We start from the raw sequence: 25,482 nt of genomic DNA, 5'->3' as shown, positions 1-25,482 counted from the left end.
AGAGAATACACAGACTTCTGCATTAAACTAATATTCTCGTCTTTCCCCCATTCATATTAGGACACAGAATGAGCAACTGTCATCTAAGTGGCAACAGTAATAAATAATAAAAAAAAATAATGCTAGTGCAAGCACAGGAAACTATCCACAGAGTATAGAAGGTATATTTATTATTCCCTTGACATTTGCCACATAGGCTATATTGGTCAAGTAAGGAAATAAAGCACAAAACCCAAATCCCACTGTCCCCATAATGACTAAATTATAATATTTTGTGCAAAGCTATTAAGACCATTTAATATGATCCTCCTAGAGTTCCAAACAAGTGTTTCACATTTTGCCTACTTACAAATACATTAAAACAGATCCTAGCTAAATTATTGTTTTGGTTACTTTGGAGTCTGTTCATTAGCAGAACTCCTACCTTCCTCATGCATTATTAAAATTACTTTCTTAATGAATCTTTCCACCCATGGAAATACATTATTGACACAACTCAAACACAAGTATATACTATGTCAGGAATGCTAAATTATCTTCATTACACAGCAATGCAGAATGGAAACAAAAGCTACAGCACTGCATCATTTAATACAGCATGACAGGCTAAATGGTCCCACTCCAGTAAGTAAGTCTAGAAATCAAGGATTTCAAAAAGAAGAGCACCTATTGATTTAATACAGGAATCCAACAGGTTTACACAAAAAGAGAGATTTGTAACTCCTTGACTTCTCTGAAATTCAGGAAGATAGGGAAATAGATTTTTTCCTTGAGGAAAACAGAACAGCTGAAGAGAGAATGCATGAAGAAAAACAGCTTATTTTGATCATTCACCCTTCCCATATCAAACATCATACAAACATCACAGAATCACATATCCAAAGCCAAAAGCCAAATATATTAATGCAAGAAAGAGTTAAAGAGTTATATTAAATAATACACTCTCTGCTTTAATCCCACCTATTAGAGCAGAAGTTCCAGGTAAGTACCTAAAGTTAGGTGGCATATATCTGAATGCCAAGAAACCCATTGAAAAATGAAAGCAAGGCTCTTGCACAAAAATAACATGTATGAAAGTAATCTTGGCTGAGGGCCCAACCTGGAGCTCATACATTGGTGTGGCTCTAGTGAAGCATGCAGAACTAGCGTATGGCATGAATAATCCCATCCTTAATATGCACAGTAGAAGCTTGCAACCTGTAAATATGAATTCAAGTTTATTTTGTCGTATAGTGCATCAGGAACAAGTATGAAACACATAACCAATGAAAAAATCATGGTGGAGCTTTTATTTTTTTAGCCCTTCGCTAAGGAGAACAAATTTACTTCTACAGTCATTTCTGAGATATGTCTGTATGCCATGTATTGAGACTGCATCAAGATCAGAAAGCTATGTAAAATACAATGTACTCATACTCATATATATACACATATATATGCGTATATACACACACACATGCATGCATATACACATATACAGGAACTTGCCTTAAGTTTATCCTAACATTTCTCTTTTTAATATAAAAGGAAAAAGAAAGTTACAGCCATCTCATTAACAACTAGGATAGATTTTCCAGATACACATTTTAGTAGCAGAATTCTCTGCAACTTGCTTGCAGTAAAGTCCTGAGGAACTTATTCACAGGGTCTTCCTTCCACCTCTGTCATTTGTGAGTCCACAGCTTATTAAACTACACCGTATGTTTTTATGACGGAACACCCAAGTCTAACAAATAAGATTGTTAGACAATACTAGGGAACACCAAGTCCCTTAATTTACACTATTGTCTTTTAATAAGAACAGATGGTTCAAAAGGGAATGCAAACATTCCCTTATGAGATGCCAGCTTAATGGCTGCCACTTATTCAGTTGCTGAACTTTTTCAGCTGAGCAGAATAAAAGAAACACAGCTCTACGCATGTTGAGGATTCCTCAGCAAGCTATGGTGTTCAGTTAGAAAACTCTAATTTAGAATTCTCTTTCTTTTAATCATATGCACTTGTCAAAGGTGGTGCAGCTAATAAACATTCTGTACAGATTTAATAGGCTCCACCTAACACAAAAAGCTGAACTGCAGAAAAAAAAAAAAAAAAAAAAAAGGATGGAAATTTATTTTGTGATCTGAAATCAAACCTCATCTCACAGGTTTTTGGCAGTTGTTCCCAAGCTGAATGATTGGGCAGAGGGAGAATCATCGTTACATGACGCCAAGAAAAAACAAAGCTGAGCTGAGTGTGACATGTTTCTGATGCAGTTACAAGAGAAAAGAAAGAGCAACTATTCAAAGAAAAGGAAAAGTGTTCATTTGATAACAACAGTGTGGGTACTGGTTCATTACCTACTCTTAGGTCAGAAATGGGAAGAGTTTCTAATAATCAAAAGAAAGGTGTCTGAATGTGTGTCTCAATGTAATTAATCTGCCTTATATGGCGCATTATATATCTACTAAGTAGATTCCATGACAGGGTCACCTAGAAATAACTTGTGCTATTCAGTGCTACAGAATCTATCAATTTTATATTCAAAGCTTCAGGCAGGTCTCTCACCAGCATACACCATCCTCACTAAGTCCACCTCATTCTCATCTACATTATTAGGTAGGAAAACCCCACAGCCTGATGTTTTACACATGCTCACCCCTTTCCCAGCTCTTATCTTCATGTCTGTGGAAGCGGCTGCGTAGTTATCACAATTATCTGCTTTAGCAGATACATATAGTTAGAAGTCATTCTATCACTGCTCTACAGTGATTAATATTAAAGCTACGGAAATTTTCTGATAGTTAATTCTCAACCTGCCAGCTATAACCAGAGCCTAGTGTGAGCAAAACCTCTCCTGAATGCTTAAACAGTCTGCATGCAGTAAGGATGTGCCTGTTCCTGCCGCTGCAGCAAGACCGCAAGAGATTTTCTCAATGTGCACTCTGCATAAAAACAGGAATCTGAAGGAGCAAACGTTACAGCATGCATCACCTCTTAGAGGAACGAAACACTAGACGTGTAATCCTAAAGAAATCCAAACCAGACCACAGGGGAACATGGCGAGATGCTTATGCCTTGCTCTATCAGAATGTGTATGGCATAGAGATACGTCTGAGATGATAAATGTATAATTACAAGGGATGAAGCAAAACAACCTACAACCAGAGGGGAGTGAAATATTCTGACTGGCAGAGGAGATACGCAGGAACAAGGATGGTTAGCTACAGGAGTGCTAAAAGAGCTTAATGTAGCTAAATATTAGACCCCCAAGAGAGAAGCTTTATATTGTGTTTAATTCGACCTGAAGCCTGGACTGCCACCAAAAAAAGAATTACATCCCTTTCTTCCCCCCCCCCCCCCCCCCCCCCCCCAAAAAAATTCAGCAACCCACTGCACTCTCTCACCTGTGCTGCATCTAAAGATTGTGCAAGCCATAACCATCTGTCTTCTAAGAAATCAACTCACTGATGTAAGGGAGGACATATTAATATAGCCACATATCCTGCTTTACCAGAGGGCAATCAAAAAGCTGCCTTTGGGCAACAGTCTGCGGCTAGATTACATTAAGTACAATGAGGAACTACACTCTGGAACTGAGCAGCTGCATGTTTCACTCATTTCACCCTTGAATTTGTATCATCTGACTTAAATTTTCAGATCTGGATGGTTGTACACATGAGAGACCATACTGGTTATTAAGACATTTTCCTCATTTAGTCCCAAAACTATAATGAAAAGCTGTCAGATATATCAAGGGATGTCAAAGCTCCCAAGGAAATAACTAGCATGGCCAAAAGCATAAACTGTGAAATTCTCTTCTTGCATATCATGCAAAAGCTAAGCACTGAAATGTTAAGTCCTCAGGTATATATACACAAAGATTTAAAGTACCAACTGCATATGTAGTTCAAGGAAAAAGGAAATGTAAATGTTGTACAAGCAAAGGCAATAAAAGAAAAAAAGAAAAAAAAAAAAAAAGAAAAAAAAAAAACACCATGAAGTTTGCTAGGCAGATAAATGGTTTACTGTATAGTTTTCATGTTAGCCTTAGCAAACAAGCACACACAGTTCAGCAGTGGGATCAGAGATCATCCGGTGTTGAAACTGCTAGTGCTCCTGCTGCCTGAACTTTGGATATGGAATGATGATTTGACAGTTCTGATTTAGTATTGATAAAGCACTACGAACTAATTAATATCAGAATACCGCTATGAAGTGAAATTACATTATTCCCATGAAATAGTGTTGAAATGGAGATACTAGAAGACTAGTTCAAACAATGCTTTCTGAATTTCAGATGTATACTGTAGACTTGCTTTCATAGGCACAGAAGTCATACATACGTACTGCAGCAAGCTGAACTCACCACATTGATCATTTTTTTCTATGCCCGTATAAAGATTAAGAACATGACAGCTGAGAAGCACAAAAAAATGAAAAATAACCTAGCATTTTCAGGTTTTGCACACAGTTGAATACTATATAACACAAAAGAGTGCTTAAAACACATTAACCTTCCTGCCAAATCTCTATTGTGAAGTCACTATGCAAACAATTATGCATATAAAAAAAAGAAGCCTTTCAAAAGACCTTCTATGCTTATCAGATTAGTTCTGGCAACATACGAGGAGGTCCTATCCATGCAGTAATTCCTCTAAAATTCATCATTTTCTTCTCCAAAAGTGCGATGAGCATATAGATGTAGCATCTTCCCTCTCAAGTATGTCAGACTTCCTTTCTTGCCTTCACACATAGAGACTGTGTGATTATTCTGTGCAGGGTTTGCTGTGTGAGATGGCTGCCATTACAATTGGAGGAGATGAAAATTGCATAATACTAGATGCATTCTCCCCCTTTCCACTCCAGATTTCAAGTCCACATTCAGGGACAAAAAAAAATAAAATACTTATGTTATAATTAAGGACAGCAGAAAGTGACATGCAAGAGAGGAAGGACTTAGAACAAAAGACTATTTGCCTCAGGCACCTGAAACATGTATTTTTTGCAGATAAACATGCACATACAACTAAAAGCATGACAAAAAAATTTACAGCAGTGTTCAAACTTTGTTAAGAATGATCAATACAGAGAGAAGAAGGAAATAGCACAAGCAAAACTTGAAAATGCTATCTGTATTGTCGTGGGTGAATCTGTATACACAAAACATTAATTCTGTTTTGCTTTTATGAACTCCCTCTATTTTTGTGTTTAACAGCTGCTTTTCACTCTCATGGTATATTGAGCTGTGTTCCTTCCATTAAAAAGAAGAGCAATAACAACTAGTGATTTGTCAGGTAAAGATACACACACAAAAAAAAAAAAAAACTAAGAGCAAGCAAGTAATGAGTACAGTTACTTCAGCACAATAATGGCTTTTCTGTGTTAAGTTTGGAGATCAATCACTTCCACAGCAACAGAAAAGGAGTCCAGGCCCTAATGCTGCCTTTTGCAGTCATTGGAGGGCTGAGGGGAAAGACATACAGACAGCAGTGCCAAGCTGAAGACATCCTGAGAGATGGGGCTTTCCTAGCAGGCAGGAAAACCTCAGATTTGGGAATTAACCTGGGTTCTTGGGAAGTGGTTTACACAGACAAGAGTCAGCACAGAGTCCATGACGCATGGTCATAGGATGTGCCACAGCAGCAAAAAAAATAAACCGGGGAACCTACATTTGTAATATAGGCTAAATTATGCAAAACTGAGACAAGAAACCCATGTTGAACCTACCCTTCTACTTGTTTACTTTACCTCTCAATCAATAGGTACTTGTTAAAGCATCAATCCATCTTGGAGGTGAAGCTCTGGGAAAAAAAAAAAACAGTATAAAGCAGCACAGAACCTTAGGCCTGGGGCCTGCAGGGGACACGGTCCCTGGCCTGGAAGGTTAACAACAGGGCACCTATACTCAGAGAACACACTGAGGAAAAAAACATTAGCCTCTACAAAACTCAATGAAACGTGGAAGCTGTAGTTTACATGGCCCAAACCTGCTGAGCACAGAGGGCTCACCCCCCCAGGAGGAGGCAGGGGTAACCACGGCCCTGCAGCTCAGCTTGCTGTGTCTTCCACCCTTCACCCTTCCCTCACTGCCGCCCCCACTGCTTCATGTCTGGGGGAGGACCCACATCTGCCAGGGGATCAAGGCGGTGAGCCTGACCTGCTTTTAAAAAGCCTCTAATGATACAAAGTGCATTCCCCAAAACTTGCATTCCCCCAGGAACTGCTTTGGTTCTCTGAAAGATTGGGATCTAGCTGCAGAGACCTATTAGTCACTGCTCTGACAACAGTGCTGTGTCAAAAAAAAACACAAATTGCCAGGTTGAGATCTACATCAAAGCCAAGGACAAAACAGTCACCTGGGAAGATCTAACTTCCCTAGGGCAGGTAAACTGAATTCACACTCAGAGTGTCTTTAGGATAGTTGGTAACCCCTTTCTGTCAGACAAGGCACTCCTAACACACCCAAAAGAACACTCACAACACAAAATGCCTTCTATGCAAAAGGCAGGGGAGCAGAAAAACTTCTCACAAGGGGGGGACTATTCATTATCAAGGGCTACATTGTATGGAAGAGCCATGTGTTCCTTAGAAAAATATCTACAGATTATTGTGTTATATATCTACAGAAATTACATAATCACAGTTAAACTGAGGTCACTTCACAGCAAAATCTGAGGCCTTATGCTCAAATGGGAGCAAAACTAGGAGAGTCTAAACTTTGATACAAAGAGTATTTGGTTACACATATGGGCTTCTGTGCAAGACAACAAAGAGTCTTACGAACCTGAGTAAATCCCACCATGCAGATACATCAGATCTGCATAGCAGAAACAGAGCAGCTGCTCTGCCTCCACATGTGACTCCTTACAGACATGGGCAGTCATGCAGGTTCAGCAGATCTTAATGAAACACTTTGGAGATATGCTGTTAAGAAACAGCATTGGCAGCAGCCATGTGCATAAATATTACTCCTCTTTCAGAAAAGAGGAAACTCTTCACAGAATGGGAGTTAGACAGCTGATGTTCGCAATGCCGTCTCCAGAGAGCACACAGATGACAGGCTGTAACCCACAGCCCCGTGATGCTCTAAAAGCATGCATCAGACACTCTTCTTTAAAGAATGTATATAGTAAAAAACAGTTAATGGGACTATATATTTTAATTTTAAAGTGTCTCAGCACTGATGGATTAAATAAACGGCACCATAAAAATGTCATTCATCTTTCTTTCAGGTCCATTGAATATTTCTGAGTTCCCATTGCTACCAGAAGTCTTAAATTAAAAAGGAAGATTTGAATTAAATCAGATTCTCCCTCAGACATATTTTCTCCACGTCTGTCAAACAGACATGCTTGAAGGTTTATTTTAAAGTGAATCAGTGAAGGCAAAATAGCTTTTGGCCAGATAAATAAACCCTTTAAATAATAAAGTGCAGAGTGCTATCCTGACCTGACTTCATTTCCCTGAACCATGAAAAGTACCTCTGATTTCTGTTGCTTTCCCACAGGTGACCTTTGTTTCATTCAGATTTAGTGGCTACACCTATGCAAAGCACGAGGTAATTAAGGCAATCTTAAGAATGTATACAAATATTTAACATGCTTCAATCACACTTGAAAACATTTTTACAGATTTTATGCAAATCCAGGTAGGTAAGAATTGTTATAACTTAGGATCAAAGTGATCTACAGTCTAAGATGTGGGAAAGGAAGCATACAGGAAAATTAAAAGAGAATGAGTTTCTTCTTTTTTTCCTTGGTTATACTTCCATCAAACTTTATTAATTTCAAAGGAAATTGTTCGCTATTTAAAGGCCATTACTGAGGGGAGAAAGGAACTTGCTGAGCTGCAAAATAATTAGCAACTTATTTCCTTCTTTCTTTGGGGGAAAAAAATCACATAAATACCAATGTCAATGCAGACTGACACATTCTCATACACTATATGTTAGATATTTCTTGAGTTACCAGTATGAAAGCATGGTACAATGTTTTGACTCAGGTCATAACAGTCTACCCTGGGAGCTTTCACTTCTTGCTGTGCACTTTGATTCCTTGTAGCAATACGACTTCAAACATTTCTGTAAATCTTCAAATCCATCCAGATTACACTTTTCTTCTCTCTCTTCTCCATTTTAACTCATGCATGTCCCAACAATACTGTACTTCTCTAGTTTAAAAGGAACTTTGAAGAGCATTGAGGATTTTAGCTGATGATGCCAAGTCTTGTCTGGAGTTTTTGCTTTTGGAATATCATGAGAGCTGCTTTGAAAATGTGGAACTACCAGCACCAGATCCATGCCTCATTGCTGCTCCTGCCAATAACTGCATCTACCACTATCCCCATGTACTTCTGCAGGCTTCATTTTGATTCCATCTCAGTATCCTCTCCTGTAACTTTTTTATGAGTAAATTTATGTGAATCAGGATTGCAATCCATATTTAAAATCCCACTGACAATTAGACAGATGTTACAAACCTCTCCACCTTGATGCATACAAGTGCGTACATATTTAGTTTCCAGACTGCAGACAGAAGTATTTTAATAAGAAACTTAGGTCATACACATCCAAAAAGTATTCCATACTTAACACAGTTTTAATTTGTTTGTCTGAAATAAAAATGCTAGTTCTGCCAGAAGTTAGATCTAATGATTGCTGTTACAGTTTGCAATCAAACTCATAGGTTACAGAGACACAAATGAGTTTAAAGCCAAATTTTAATCTGATCATGCTACATCTTACAGACACTATTAAGAATGTCCTACAATTCTGTCAAACTGTGCTGTTTTAGAGGCAGTTTCACAAACAGGGTATCTATCCCTTTTTTTTTTTTAAGTAAAATCTTAAATGGGCCAATTATTTCTAAGACTAAGAGAAAATATGCTCTCTACCCGTATCAAAAGAGCATACATGTCTTCTGTAAGACCTGAAGGCATGATGCTTGAGATCAAGAACTTAATGGTTCTTGAACCTTTTGGCAAGAAAGAGGCCTTCGTACCAACATTATCTTATTACATATAGATAATAGACATGCATATAGACTTTTGTCCATAACGCACACTGAGAAAACCTGCCTTATTCCACACAGCTGCACAGAATACATATGCAGTTAAATACTGCTCTAAGGGGTTTAAGTTTTTTGTTTGTTTGTTTGTTTTGTTTTGTTTTCCTGTAGTCTATTTCATCCCTATGAATACAGCAACAAAATGTGCTTTTCCTTTTACTCCCCTTCCTAACCTCTTTTAACTATTCTGATATGGAATGGTACATTTATACAAAATATAACGCATTTTAAAATCCTTTCCATCTTTCTCAAGAGGGTTTCTTTTTTTCAGACCTTTTCTCACATGTTCTTAATGTCAGTGCTTTCTTTCTGACTCTAGCTCTCACACCTGTCTTTCCATTTCCCCTTCCAAACACACATGTGGGCATCTCTTTGTTGCTCCCATTGTCCTTCTATCAGCTCCCAGCCATCTTCTGCTCCCCATTCTCCAACAGTTTCTCCACCTCTGTCTCTTCTTATCATGCCCTTCTCTACACCATTTCTGGCTCTGACTGCAAGCAAAAAGTGCAGCACATCCATCTGAGGATACAGGTTTTCATGTATTCAGGGTGATCTATGGCCTGAGTCAGCTACCGGAAGGCATGAAGCTGGACGTGGGACAGTGGGAGAGCATTATTCCCACAGTGCCCCAGAGCACTCCCATGAAGCCAGTGACATCTTCTAATGTCACTAAACTTCTGAATTTTAGACTTCATAATGAAATGTGACAACAGCATTCCTTTAGTTGTGAGACAATACCAAAGGTACATTAGGGCAGGATTTGCATGATCATATTGTTTTAAAACTGACCTAACAGAATTTCTCATTTTTTAAATCTGCAGATGTCTGCACTGATACAACTATATGTCACTTCACACTATGCCATAAATACCTTGAACACGACTTCAAATACCTGAATGCAAGTACATTCATTCATACTGTACAATTCCTAAGCTCATGACTGGATTAGATTATTTCATATACCCATCTCATACAACCATATACCATTTCATATGCCCATCTGTGAAAGATAATCTAAAGCTAGTACCCTATTATCACTAACTTCTTTTGAGACTATCAACTCAAGAAGGAGAACATGGGACAGTAGAAATAGGTTAAAAAAACATGTTGCACCAAGGCAGTTTGAGGTTAAGTTGTAAGACTGAGATGTGTTTATTTACAGATCAGAATACACTGACTTTACCAGTGAAACAAAATAAGCCGTTATTTCTTTTTACTGGTGGAATATATCCTAGATGTCAGGGGCCTGATGTATCCTTCACAATTCAGTGGCTCCCAAATCTCACACAGACGGTATGCTGGAACTGCAGCTGTCACTTTACTCAAAAGACCACAGCGAAGCAAGAATCTTACAACTGCTTTGTATTAAAAGATGGATATAGAGGAAAATTCCATTGAAAAATACATGAAGCTGTGTCAACTGACATCAGATGAGTTTCACTTCACAAAAGGAACTCATTAGCTGACCCAGGAGACAGAAAATTGAATGCTCATTAAAAAGTCTTTTGATATCTATGTTGCTAACCAGCCGTGTCTCCTAAGCACCTACATTTCTGCTCCAGAACCTGACCAGAGCTGCCTGCGTTCAAGCAGCCTTACACAATTAGTCATGGCCATACAGAAAGAATTAGGGCTCATGAGACAAAACTTCAGAAACCTTTAGAGATAAAACAGCAAACAAAATGGGTCTTGGACAACGCACAGGTTTTAAGGAACCTTTAGGCACCAGGTTCCTCCAGCGGCCCTGGCTCTGGTTTTAGGCCAGAGCAGCCTAACGGCAGGGCTGGAGGGTCTGTCAAGTCTCACAGCTGAGCATCCTGGTAGTACTGCTACCTTGGGCATGAGACCAGCAACGTGGTCCCAGAGGGGTTCTGCCCCACCAATGCTGCAAAGGAAAGGGAACCACTGCCACCAAACATTTAGTGACATTTTGGAATGAAAAGGCTAGTGCAGATACCTAATGCTTCACGACTCCAGACAGCAAGTAAGTACCTAAATTCCCTGAGACTGCATGTCCCATCATAAGCCTGGTAGCTTCTTTTATGAGCTAGCTACCTTAGGACATATCCTCTTCATTTGCTGAGGCTTGAAAAAGCCTACTCTCAGCATCCTTGGAGCTGGCTCTCAACACTGGCAGCTCCAATACACAGGAAACCAGACACAAAGCCAAGTACATGTTGTGATGCATGTGCTATAAGAAATGAATAAACTTCATTCCACAGATATTTTGAGAATGGCTCAAAAGGTCAAAAAGCATAGGCTTCTCTGATAGAAACGCCACACTGCGCTCTTACTAGTACACTGGTATTCACTCAGTGTGTTCATCTATCTTCACTTTCAACAGAAAGTAAAGTTCATAGAATCACAGAATGGTTTGGGCTAGAAGATCATCTAGTTCCAACCCCCCTGCCATAGGCAGGGATGCCACCCACTAGATCAAATTCTTAGATTTTATTCTTAAAGATGAGTGTTTTCACCAAACTGTTTCTCAGGACACCTCTGCAGTATCATTTGTTATTTTATTATTTTAACTGTGCAGTAGTTGGTTAGGAAATAATGAAAGCTGAAAGTACAGTGACACAATGTCCCATCATAACTATGAACATATGCTAATGCCAGCAAGATAAACATTGCATAGTATGTGTTGGAGAATCCTGAAGAAAATCTCAGAAAAAGCAGAATCCCTCACAAGTCTAATCAATGGACAGTCTGCTGATCATCTATTCTTCTTTCAAAATTCTATTGACTGTGGCACTGACCATGTGAAATGGTCAATGTTGATGCAAGTTACATTAAAAAGGAAACAAAATGCAAGTATGAGGAGTGTTTAAAGACTCTGTTAGCTAGACAGATGGCCAGAGAGATACATGGGCTTAAGTTCTTCATTTGTAAATAAAACCAGTATCATAGCTTTAACTTTATGAAGATGACAGGAGCTACAGGTATTAAGATAGCAAAACAAATCGAAGCAATTTAAAGCATAAATGGAATTATTTCCAAATGAAATTTGGTCAAATATGTAAATATTGGCCTCAGTTAATCCAATCGTCTCTAACTGAAAATAGTGGAATGATACTTGCAAAATACAACCATATAAAGGAATTTATACTGCACTTTCTCTTTAATTAGGCTTATGTCATCTCATCAATTTACATAGTCTTGAGGTGAAGAGGAACAGACTAAATGTAGAAACCTTTATTGTATGTAATTTCAGTCAGAATACAAATCAGCAACAAAACGAAAATGTTTATGCAATAATCTACTGAAACTTGCCAAGTACAACAATAAAAAATTCAGCAGTTCTGACCAATTGACTTGGAAGTAAAAATAATCTACGCAGGAAAGTCTCAAAATCACCCCAGGCCACTCAGCCTTCATCTCACAATTTAATAATTTCTCACTAGAGAACATTATCTAGTTGATCACAAGCATATTGTATCATTAGACACTGAAATCACTGAAGTTTGAGAGCAGTAAAGGATTCTCATTTAGTAGCTGCAAATGTCCCCTGTTAACTTACTACCACTGTAGAGCCATGTGTAGCAATCCAACAAGGAACTTCAAAATACTAGAGACAGAACAGCACCACTGTTTTATCCACCTAAGCCTTGAATACATGTCAGCCAGATATGTAAATTAATTAATTAAAAACATATATATATTAGAACAAGACATGATACTGATCAGCCTCAGCTCTTAAAAATAAAATGAAACAAAACCTGGCAACGCATCTTTGAAGGAAGTAACACTACCATAATATTTAACACACCCAGCTTCAACTTCTTTAAAGAATTATTCATTAGCATTAAAAATAAATTATTAACAACTCTCAGACAAAAGAGAGGCAAACAAATAATGAAAAGAGGCTGCTATTTACATTGTGCTTGTTGCCTTCTTAAGTATTTTAATTATAGGTGAAAGTAGATGGATGGCAACAAACAGCATCTTATCCTGTCCTCACTGTTTGACTCGTAATCTCTTTAGTAATGATGCCTTTCCATCCACAGCCCGACAGAGATTTATGACATTGCTTCTACTTTGCACCATTGTAATCTGGCTGAATCCAAACCCCTGCCTTTTTTTTTTTTTCTTCTTACCACTCCCTCCGGATTTCTCTTCTATAGTCCTTCATGCAACAACAGTGACAACGAAAAGGAAACAGCAAACCCCTTCCTGTTACAAGGCTCTGCTGTGTATGGTCACACATTAGTGCTCCCCGAGGCGATGGTGCAGAACCTCTGCCACGCTTCTGGCCATTGTGGCAACTTACCAGGAACCTGAGGGGTTAAACTCATTTGCATGTACATATAAAAATGCGCACAGATTTGACTCAAAGAATGAAAGAAAAAGAAAATTCTTATTATGGAGCGCAACTGATGTAGTATTCTGGGCTATAAAACCTCTGAGAAGGGGCAGAATGCTAAAGAGGGAGCTGGCAACGTCTAAAACCAACGTGCATGCACATTTTTGATATGGTCTGGAGTGGCTGCATATGCTGCAGGTTTGCATACAAGATATGAAATTGGTAATGGAAAAGAAATACTCTCTGCTTAGCTCCTCTCCAGCAGCAAATATTTTATGCTCAACCTGAAGAACTCAGAGCTCGCCGGAAAGCGCTAAGTAAGGCCTGCGATCCACCTTTAACCTATTTTTTTCCAAATTTCACAGATAGTGAATTCACAGAACTGCTTCCGCTTGCCTGACGGTCCTCTAGCTGGCAAGGAAAGGGTGTTCTTCCCCCTGCCATTACTTCACTGAAGTATTTCACAATTTATTTCCCCTGGCTGACTCCCACCACACGGGGCCGAGGAACTGGGCTATCTGTCAGCCCGTCACACGTCGCGCTTGCGCTGGCACCAGCAGAGAACAGTCGCTCGGACGTGCAGTGGTGCAGGCCGCAGTGGCCCAGTGCCAATAGGCACACCTGGTCTTCAAGCCTCACCTTTCAAAAAGCATCGACATACCCAAGGAGCCTGGCTCGCACCGGTGAAACTCCGCCAACTGGCCTGCGACATGAAAAGGGACCAGCTTTCACCTGTCACATAAATCAGTACAGAACAAAGCAGAAGCCAACCAGGGAAAACTTCAAAAAGCATCACAGAGGGCAAACAGTTGCCCTACATCAGTTACATTACTGGATGAATGCATTAAAGGAAGGTTTTAATGATTCCCAAAGCAAGTACTCAACACCCTGGAAGTTCAGAGTGACAACAGCACCATGTACCTAACAAATTGTGTGGTGTTACTGATGGAAGTATCAGAATATATCCAAGGGAGACTGAACTGAAAGAGAAGTTAGTGGAGAAATAATCTCAAAGGTCCGGAAAGAGTGCTTTTTAAAAAGTAGCCTGGAAACTTAGGAAAAGGACACAGAGTAAAGCAACACCTATTTTATTTACTCTGCAGTCCTATTTAAAACCTTTTCTAATATGCCTAAGAGCATAGAGCAATTACTGATTCAAGCTAAAATACATTCTTATATGTGTGCAGCATCTACAGTGAAAGACCTGAAATGCATACTATTTCTAAACATCTCTGTTGAGTCTTACTTGGGTACAACAGAAATCATAGTTAGAAAGGTTTTTAAATCAAAATCGGCCAACTACTCAAGCTGCAGCTGCAATTATTTCAACCGATTTTTTTATCCTATCCACCCACATATTAGAGACAAAAGCCAGAATAATGAACAGCAATGAATACGTGATCTCTCTGGTTAACAGTCTTATCCTTCATTATTCTGGTGAAACTTCCTAAGAACCAAAACAAGCATCTCAGGATATATACAATATAAAGAGAAGTGAAAGATATGAGATCTATAGCTGCTCTGTGTTAACTTTCTTAGTACTGTTAATAATACCAACTAATTCATATCTTTCTGCTCCAACGATATGATCACAATGGATATGGTTATTGTCAGAATAAATCAACATGCAAAGCAACTCTGGAAAACAAAAAGCTAGCAGACAGAAGGGAGGAAAATGGCAAGTTGGGAAGCAATGCGAAGACAACTGCATAGAGCCCCTGCTCGCCAGTGGCACAGCCAAAATGGAAATGACATGGCCAGAACTGGCGTGAAACCTCCAACTTCCGCAGTTTCAAGTCATCATTATCTCTCAAGATGGAGTGCAGAGATGGTATTTTCTGGGGAAAAGGACTTTTCCTTGGAACAAAGTGATCATGTGGGAATGATTTCATTGCAAACAGACCAGCAAGGGCTCTGTCAAGCTCATCCTAGCACTGCAAGTGGAAAGTCTTGGCCAGCGCTTTTGCTGATGCAGTCACACCACACGCAGACCTACGGCTCTAATGCCACACTGCTGAGAACACGTGTTTACCATGTGGTAAACTTCTTTATCAGTTCAGGCATATCTGCCCCACTTTGCTCTATTTAAGATTCTTTAACAAGATGAATATAATTAGACAGCTCCTCATTGCTGTAAGTTGGCATGACTTTACTGAATTCCATGGCAATTTGTCAATTTAAATTAGCTGAGAATATGTATAATGTTACATCACGTAAAGTACAACAGAGGAATAACTTGGGACAAAATACAGATGGGAATATGCTGTAAGCAACCACAGCAATCACAAAATGCTCATTAATGCCAGCAATTTATGACAATTTTCTCAGAACTGATCTCAAAAGCTCTACAACTGTAACATACTCTGAAATTTGCTGGAGACATGCTTTAGAAATTGCCAAGCCACAGAAGACATGCCATTTTTTCACAGAGCCCTTCTTTGATAGTTAGTCAAAGAACTGACCCACTGCTCTTGCCTGATGATGCCATTATTAACAGAGGATGTGGGGAAAGACTTAGTAGCCAGGGTAAAAGCTTTTCTTGACCCTAAATGATGATCAGTTTATGTCCTCCACAAGTAAAATTGATAGCCTTTGAAATGTTTATCCTTACTCAAGTAGCTGCAATTCCTGCTCACTTCACAGACAACAAATGCCTAATCTTTACTAGCACACTAGGAGGCCAGTACCTTCTGCACATCCATGTCTGATTTGAAGCGAGGCAGTGCTATATGTAAAAGGTATTTACACTTCATATCTGTTGATAACACTCCATATATATGTGAGTTTGTTGTCCTTGACAAAGGTCAGGTTTTAGATGAACTACAGGATGAATATAATTCTTTATGCCTTAAATAAATGGTAATACCTTTATGAAGCAGTATTTTAACTATCTATTTATTGTCGTTTAAACACAGAAACAATATAACAAGAGGAATGACGTAAAACAAATAAAAGTTTATCAGTACAATATAAATTCAGATACAGAAATAGCCTTAAGTCTTCTATTCATCTACTCCCTATAGTGTTGTACATAGGGAGGATGTACTTCTTTTGATTCACTATTCTAGTTAAACACAAAATAAATATATGAATTGGTACAAAGAGCAAGAATACTAAACACAAACATTCAAAGAAACAAACAAAATGTAATATCCAAAACATGGAATTGTAGATGTCCTTTCAGATACAGATTAGCTAGTAAAATACCTTAACAAGAACTAAGCTGGTGGCTGCTAATCCCATGTAATTTTATTTCAGTAACAAAGGCAGAGCACATTTAACGAAGGCTGAACTTTGCTGTGAAAGTTCCTTCAATAGCTAAATTTAGCATGGGGAACATTTAGGAAGCACAACTATATGCCCAATGTTCTGCTGCTCTCATGTTATACAGATACTTGTAAATAAAAGTTAAATAATAATAAAAAATTTTAAAAAGCAAGTGCACACAAGCCAGCTAAAGGCAAGAGACTGCATCTTTTGTAAGCTAATGATGGTGACTCTTCACTTCATACTCTAGAGACCACCAGTAAACTACTTTAAAAATTCTATTGGCCTGAGTTAACAAAACTAGTACACGTCCAAGGAGATTCTCACAGAGGGTTACATTGCCCCTGTTGCCACCTAAATATGATGAGTTTCAGTCTACTCATCATCCACTGATAAAACATGAGTCCTTTTTCAACATTCAAGCCTACAAAATCTTAATGAAATTTTACACCAAGCTTAACAAGCCTTGCTGTATAGGACAGTTAAATCTTCATAGGAAAATAATTCTCTAACTTTACAACTTCTTAAAAGACTAGAATTAGTAAGCTCAGTTTTCAGTTGGAACTTCATTAGAACTACGGCAAAGTACAAAGATTTGATGTAATGTTCATAGAACCATATTCAACCTGTAGAAAACATTAATTTTTGTAACTATCTATCCATACAGTAAGACTACTGATAGTAACCATAACTGCTATAAAGCATTAACTGAATGTGTGTTTTCCAGAAGTTTTTAACACTTGCAGGTTGTCTTTTTTTTTTGTCTGAAGTATGGTAAAACTTTTTTTTTTTAATGTTTCCACTGTTTTGAACAAATATATAGTGAAATGACCAGTTTTCACACTTGTAATTTCGCACATTTTTAATGTAGATTAAGTTAATACAATCACAGAACAGTTCTCTTTAAGAAATCAGCAACTGTTTCAACTAATGGTTATGTGTACAAAAAGCTCTGAAAACATTTTGGGATTCGGTTTAAGATCTATTAATCATTCTGAATGAGTGACAGGTAAAGAGATTTTCATGTGGCCTAGCAAATTACATTCTTGAGGATGGACTGTGACAACCTGGTTTTCAGATGCTAAAGCTGAAAAGGATACAGAACAGCATAGTTTTGACAACTGGCCTTCTATCTTTGCATTTTGCCATGCAAGTGGCTTGACAAGAATGTATGAAAGAAAGCTTTGTTTCCTTGGATAAACTGCAACTCTCCCACCATCCAGGAAGGTATTCAAATATGAGAGAGAACACCTGCAAGGATACCGGTGTTAAAACAGAACTCTGATCTTTCTGACACCCCAGTTGAAAAGTCACCTGGACTCCTGCTCACTAGGCGTATCATCAAGAACAAATAAATAATTTGGCAGTATCGCTGTGGACCCAAGTGAGCCCCATCACATGAGAGGAATTACTCTGGATTTACCCTGCTGTAATAGAGATCAAGCAGTTGACCAAGTACATTTGAGACAAGGAAGTGCTTCCTGGTCTTAACACCTGTATGAACCACAGGTCCTATTCCAACAGAAGAGCATCCTAATTATTTTCCTATCTTTCATAATGATATGATTATTATTGGGTGAGAATTCACATTAAAAATGAATTTTTAAACATTAAGAAAAATGAATGAATAAGAATGAGCAAAACTACAAAACAAATAAACAAAATAACAACCCTAAAATAAAGCATTCTATCATTTGTAGAAAAGCTAATGACCTGGAATACCATGTCTAACCCATGGGCTATTTTTCCTACTTGAGAGAAAATGCTGTTACAAACACCTTATTGGGTAGAAACCACGCAGTTGAGCAGTGCAAAATCATCCTGCCTTCTAGCTTTGCTCTTGAAATATGAAAAATTCTTACCTAGAAACATAAAGTGGAACATTCATTTAAAGCAACAAGATTTCAAGATGGCAACATGTAATACAGGAGAAAAATGCAGAATGCTACACAGTTTGAAAGGAACTTATTTGTCAACTATATACTTCTTTTTACAGATGGTGTATCACCATTTTTTTGCACTCCTTTTTGGCAAACAGTACATTTCATTACACAGGAGGCATGCTGTTTCTTCTTTTATTTCTGATCACTGCCTTGGGGCTGGAAGAAGACATCTAGAGGGCTTGCTTGTTTCCCTGAGCTTCCTCTTTGCCCTCAATTCTTTGCTCCAGATGGGCTCCTGCTAAGCACTACACGAGTCTCCCTGGAAAGAACTCCATCAAAGGGATTCAGCTCAGTACTGATTGCTAGGATGGGCTGTGGTCTTCTACAACAGCCAAGAAAAGCCAAAGCCTTTCTGCACGGCTCACAACAGTACTCTGCCTTCATGGAAAGATGCTCAGGCTGCAGCCTCCACCCATGATTGTTTCCTCCTTGAGAACTAACCCTATGTGAGTATGTACAAGACTGTGACTTACTCCCACTGGATTAGACAATGCCAAAAGCATTTATGATGTTGTTTAACCCCTGTAGTATGGGAACACAGTGTCTGATATAAAGCTCCCTCGATATAATGGGTCCTCCCAGGAGAAGCCTGACTCATAAAAGCAACAATTGTTCCCAGTCCTGATGCAAGGCTCTTTCCTGCTCTTCCTCCCATAGAAATAGGCTGGACACAATCTGGCATTTAGATCTGGAGCACACAGAAGGCTCTGTCAGGGGTAGGCATGGGAAGGAGATGTATTTCTGTACCTTGTTTAGTCCCTCTTCTTTCAGTGAGACTTTTCTAGCTTCTGCTACACAGGATAGCAGGCTTATCTTTATGAGTCAATTTTACTCTGTTAAAAGGAGCTCCTTTTCCTCAGACGAGGCAAGTTAAAATGAAACATCCGTAAAATTTTTCAACCTCCTGTATCAAGGAGGACATTAATTCTTAAAAGCTGTACTCATAAGTGTGATTTATTTAATGCCAAGGTGGAGCTGCATATTGGACATTTTCTAGATTTATTCACATTTCATCCCGTTTTTAGCTGTAACTAAACTAACTGTTTTATCTGTAACTAAACTAAACTCTCCCAGCAGTTTAAAATTTGCTTTCCCTCCAGCTGCTCAAGCTTATTAAAGTAGGTGTTTTGGCTCAAAGTGATTTGACTCTGACTCAAATAAGAATTCACATTCTGCACAGTAAGTAGTCCATGGAAGAAAGATGCCAACAGGTATCTTCAGCTCGTTATTTATGAGTGATGAAAAATATGGGTAATTATTAGGGACTAGCATGAAAAATCAGAAATGGCATTGGTCCCAATACAGACAAAAGTGATCTAAATTTATTTTGTCACAGTGAACTCCACTTTTAAAATTATTTGTCCTATCACATTAAGACTAACAATGACAGCCTACAGGTTTATTTTTAGGTACTTAATATGTTAAAATATGTGATGAAAGCAGAGAAAGAAGAAGTTACTGAAAATGTTTTCTGTAGAAACCTTCAAGCACTTTTCCCAGCTCTGTGCTACTGAAACACTGAAACACCAGTGCATACAAATACACCTGCATAAAGAACCCAAAGCTTTTGAAAAGTGCCACGCAGTGCATGGTAATACTGAGACCACTATGTAGTGTGGGAGTTCAGCACTCCTGAAAATTAGGCCATTTACATGCCTGAAAACACATTTTTTCTGACAAAAAAATAGATATTGATGATTTGAATGTATTGTTCTTAGTATCAGTACAGCATGTAGCAGAGAGAGGGTAGCCCTTCACTTCAACAGACTAGTCTGAGATCTCCACGGGACCACAATCCCTGAAGAATGTCATTTTTACCAGACGCAGAGATGGTTCACTTCAGAGGCTACTGATTTTTTAACAGCAAGGCAAGAAAAATCTGTCAGAAACAAGATCAACAAACAAAGACAAGCTCAATGAGACCATGAGTAGAATGGATTTGATTTTGCTTTTCACAAACCCTCAACAATGCATTTAATCATATTTTTTTTTACTACAGCATTCTACTAGATATCTTTTTAGGATGAATCATTTGTTAAGTTACACCTACTGAACCTCTTGTAGTATTATCTATCAAAAAGCTATCTATAGGAATATATGGCTAAGTTTCATGTATGTACTACACAGCCAATATTAGAAGACTGTATAGTATCAGAATAGGTTGTTTAGCTGGAATTCACAGAGTGGCTTGTCTTAAAGAGAGATTTTAAAACCGAAACTTAATTAATACTTGACACAAAAGTGTTTTTTAAAAGTACCCATGGCAGTCTTCAACATTACTGCATCCATCCCTGGAGGTCTTTAAAAAACGTTTAGATTTAGAGCTTAGTGATATGGTTTAGTGGAGGACTTGTTAGTGTTGGGTCAGAGGTTGGACTCAGTGATCTTGGAGGTCTCTTCCAACCCAGATGATTCTGTGATACAGAATCCCTAAGGAAGAAATGAAAATCTCAATGCATGCCATGTTATATCTAAACTAGATTTCCATCTCATATCACAGATTTATCTCCCAGGAAATGGTGCAGTCCTAACCAAGATGTTAAGTCACATTTGATAAGAAAGTTCAAATTGAAAGACGGTGTACAATATTCCATCTATTTTGAAACAGTAATAAACAGAATTAAGTACAAGGTGCGTATCTACTTTTCATATCCATCTTACTATAGCAGGGACAGATTTTAGGAATACAGTTGCATATTTAATAACCTGAACACAAAGTTAAGTGCAGCCATCAGCAACAGAAGATGAACCGTACTTGCATCAGCCTTTGCATCAGCCCTTCCTAAGGCCTCTATAAAAATGATTCCACCTAAACTAAAACTATTCAGAGCAATGGATTCCACCAAAACCATTTCCTTGTCTTAAGTCATACTTCCAGCAACAGTTGCATCTGATGCAAGCCACCACAGCTTCTAAAAGGAACATTCCAACAGCTTCTTCCCTGCCATTACATAGCTCCCTTCCTACTTTATTCACTTTTTTTTTTTGTCTTGACTTTCAGCATTACCAGAGTGACATCAGAATTTCAGAACTATTCAACAAATGGAAAGTCTGATGTAGACAGAATTTTATTAAACTCAAGTAAGTAACACTAGAGTATGAACCTAAAAACTCAAAGGGCATGCCACTGAAGGGGAAAAAACAATCATATTAATCTATTTATCAACGAGTGGTTCAAACACGTAGTGGACATATAATGTGCCACAACTTCAGATACATGGGTTTTGTCTCTAGCCCTAGATAGCCACAAATATTTCACTGCTATATTGAGGTGGGAGTTAAATCATCAGTTTACATCACAATCTCTGATGTTGCAGTATTAAGCATTATGTGTACACCCTCGAACAGAAAACAAAAAGAGAAATATTCAAAATCAAAACAATGCAAGCTAGCAATTTGTTGTTGTTTTAAGTAAAAATAAACAATTATCTTAGACCAACATTTAACTCCCCTTGCATCTGCAGAACTGCCATTAGTATGATCATCCTGCTTATGTAGAGAAAGCAGACAACAAGAACCCACTGTGCAAATGAGAGATGTGAACTAATTAGCTTTTGTGTTTAGTTCTTATGTGTGTTATTTAGTTTCTTAACAACATGCTGCAGTATAAGACCTGTTCTCATGCGAAGCTTACTGTCACTGTCCCTCACTGCCAATGATAGTTAAGTACATATTTGAATAAAGAGATATTTCAAGACTGATATGATGTCCTTGGTTAGCCTCAAAAAAAAAAAAGTGGAGGTGAGAAAACACTAAGAAAATGAAACATCTTTTCTTCAGCACAACTGAGCACTGCTTTTATGTAAACCATGTCAAATGACACATAAAGTGAAAACAACTTCAGGGCATCATGCATTTTTATTTCAAAGATGACAGACCACAATTCTGTTCAGTCTGCAGGGTTTCTGAAGAAGCAGTGTTTCATTCAGGGGCAGATAATAGGACAAAGGAAATGAGAGATTCTTTAAAAAAAAAAAAACACCTCAACGTGTTCACACTTTAATATCCTTTTTAGATCCTGCGGTAAAAATCATAAGGAATCCAGCCATTTCTGATATTCTGCCAGCTGTAGTTAAAGAAAAGTAAATCTTGCACAGTCACAGCACCCAAATGAACACCTCACTTTATACGGTATCTATCCCTTTCTGACAGTGAAATTAAAAATAATCAAATTGATAACAATTTGCTTCATGTTTACTGCCCGTATTACGTACAAAGACATGCTTCACTAAAAATTACTAACTACAATCTCCCCAAATTAGGAAGCATCTCCACAGTGTGCAACATCTCTAATAATTTGGAAGTGTGAGCACAGTGCATTAAAAAAAAAAATATGTCTGAACATGAAGTACTGTCCAAAAAAAATTAATCAAACTACACAGGTAAGAGATTATTCATGACAATTCATGCAATAAAAATATGTTTGCACTTACAGATATTCTTTCCTCCTAACTTTTCAAGAAAAATCCTGCAGATGTACAATCGACTTCCTTTAGGTGTACTTATGCCAATGCAGTGATCATTTACACATATGTTATTTACACAATATATAGTAGCTTAATACGATCTAAAGGTCAAATGCTGGAACGAGTCTATATAATGAATAAAATAATAGTTCTCAGTTTGTTTCCCTGGCACCTCTATTCTTGAACAAAAGCTAAGTCATGCCCTCAACATTTGGTTCAGGACTGTCCTGTGGGAATACAAATTAACTCTACTGAAGCTACAATGAATATGCTCTGGATCAGGTCTATCTACCTGGTGTGATCTGCAAGGTGGTTATGTACTCAGTGTTTGAACAGAACTAACCCAGGAGGGGTCCATGCAATCAATATGAGCAACAGGGAAAATCAGGTAAAGGCAGAGAAGCTGGGCCCAGGAAGAAAAATCTCACAGGTATAAACTTAACAGTTTACTGAACACAGAAGTCCTTCGTCCTTCATATACTGAAACAATACTGGTGCATTGACTTCCACAGGCTTACACTAATTTACCAAGAATCTGGCTCTGAGTATGTTAAGACCACAGACAACTGGACTTAATGTGTACTTGAGGTAGCTACAGGATGAAGATGAAAACCCTTAGCGATATCGAACTTGGCACTGTTGCAACCTACCTATATGCAGAGTAAAGCCAAGAATTCTTCTCAAAAAGAAAACACATCGGCTTTTTGGGGGGGTTCTGCTCTGGTATCTAAGCACTATGGATAAAAAAAAGCCACAGCACACACAGACCTAAGGAACATCCAGAGGAAACGAAGCATGGAAAGGACTTAGTTCAAAGCAAAACAAGAGAGTGCTAAAATACTGTAATCTACCTTAGACACCATTCTTACTCGTATAAATCTCTCTCTCAGTTTGCAAACCCAGTATATACCCTTTGCCAACCACTTGAAAACCCGTGTTTTTGTCATTTTGCAGAACAAAGTCATCAGACTAAATATCTGAAGCAACAGGACTAGACCTATCAGCTGATCCCCAGTCTGTGGTCACAAGCTAATAGAGGTTTTGTCACTTAGGGACAATTCTGGAATGCAACGCTTCATAAACAGCATCACTGCTCAAAAGTCCAGGGCTACAGCAATGTCAGTAGGAAAAAAGTCATGGACAAATGCATGAAAAAAGATCCTTAAATAGCCTTGTGCCCTCCTAATGGGATACCATGGGTAAGTCACCACCGCGGACCCTCCCTGATTCCTTGCTGGAGTCCTGAATAACACAAAAGTACAGGGTAGCTGGTGTTTGGCCAGCACCTCCTCTAAGACGAAACCACTAACTCATCTTTGATGTGAGAAATAAAAGCTTGGCCTTTGATGGTCAAAGCTTGGAGCTTTCATTTTTATGTACTTCACAACCTGGCCACTCAGTATGCCACTGTACGCTAAGAAGATTATAAAACACCTTTCCAAATAAACATAAAAAGGAGCAGAGAACCTGAAACCTGTAGCCCAAAGTATGCTTTTTAAAATGTCCTTAAAATGTCCAAAGGAAAGTGAAACTTGGGTACTCTTTATGTAACAACCCACTCTCACCAATTTCTGTAAGCATAACTTCTGAATTTTCAAGATCTTGTGACTAGTTTCCAATCAACAATTTCCTAAGCAACTGTTGACCCCAGTTAAAATTCAAGGCTGCGGGATGCACAGCCATCTTCCATCTCTTGTTGGAGAAGTGACAACATTTTGTTCCAGCATTTATAAACCAGTTTGTTTTCCATCACCTATGCCCTTAGGCTTTTTACGTTATTCAGCTTGGAAAAGAGAAACAATAGACAGGTTTCACTTCCTGGTTGCTTGCTGCAATATTTGGTTTAGAGATCAGTGCTAAGTAACTTTCAAATTCAATCGTTTTAACTAAACAATAATACTTTCTGTAAGATAATTTTTATTGTACCAAGACCTTCAAAACTACCTTTTAAAACAAGACCAAAACAAACGTATACTAAAACCCTAAATAAAAGAGTATGCTTCAAGCAACCCAGAAACACATCTGATCTTCAGCTACTAGTGGAACTAATCTACTGCACTGAACACGGCCTAAGTTGTCTTTCCTTCAGTGGGGAAGGGCAGGATCCTGAGTGGGGAACACATTTTCCTGAGCAGCCTACCAGCCTGGAGCCCATCTGGGATCCTGACCCTGCAGCCAGGGCCCGATGCACACAGCGAGCAGAACTGATGGTGCAGGAATGCTGCCTGCACCAAAGGGCTCGCTTGCAAAGAGCAGACTCCAGAGCACAGTACTTTAACCTGGCACACCCTGGGAAGGAAAAACAATCACCAAACTCGGAAAATTAAAAAAGAAATAATAAAACCAAGACATCTTGCCAAATCTGATAAAATTCAGCTAAAAGATAAGATGACGACCTGGCATGTACTATAATTACCCTATCAAGTACAAGGTAACTAAGGTCTAGGGAGACAAAA

The 25,482-nt window shown here is 38.4% G+C and overlaps 1 protein-coding gene across 4 annotated transcripts in view; it reads right to left on the bottom strand.

The window, feature by feature from the left end:
- Positions 1–25,482, bottom strand: part of PARP8 (poly(ADP-ribose) polymerase family member 8) — a 127,636-nt gene that overhangs the window by 81,448 nt on the left and 20,706 nt on the right. The window lies entirely within an intron of this gene.

Source organism: Aythya marila (genome assembly GCF_965140915.1).
Source record: "Aythya marila genome assembly, chromosome: Z".
Classification (NCBI taxonomy): Eukaryota; Metazoa; Chordata; class Aves; order Anseriformes; family Anatidae; genus Aythya; species Aythya marila.
Note: the sequence above shows the minus strand (reverse complement) of the source record. Positions and strands in the feature narration are given on the sequence as shown.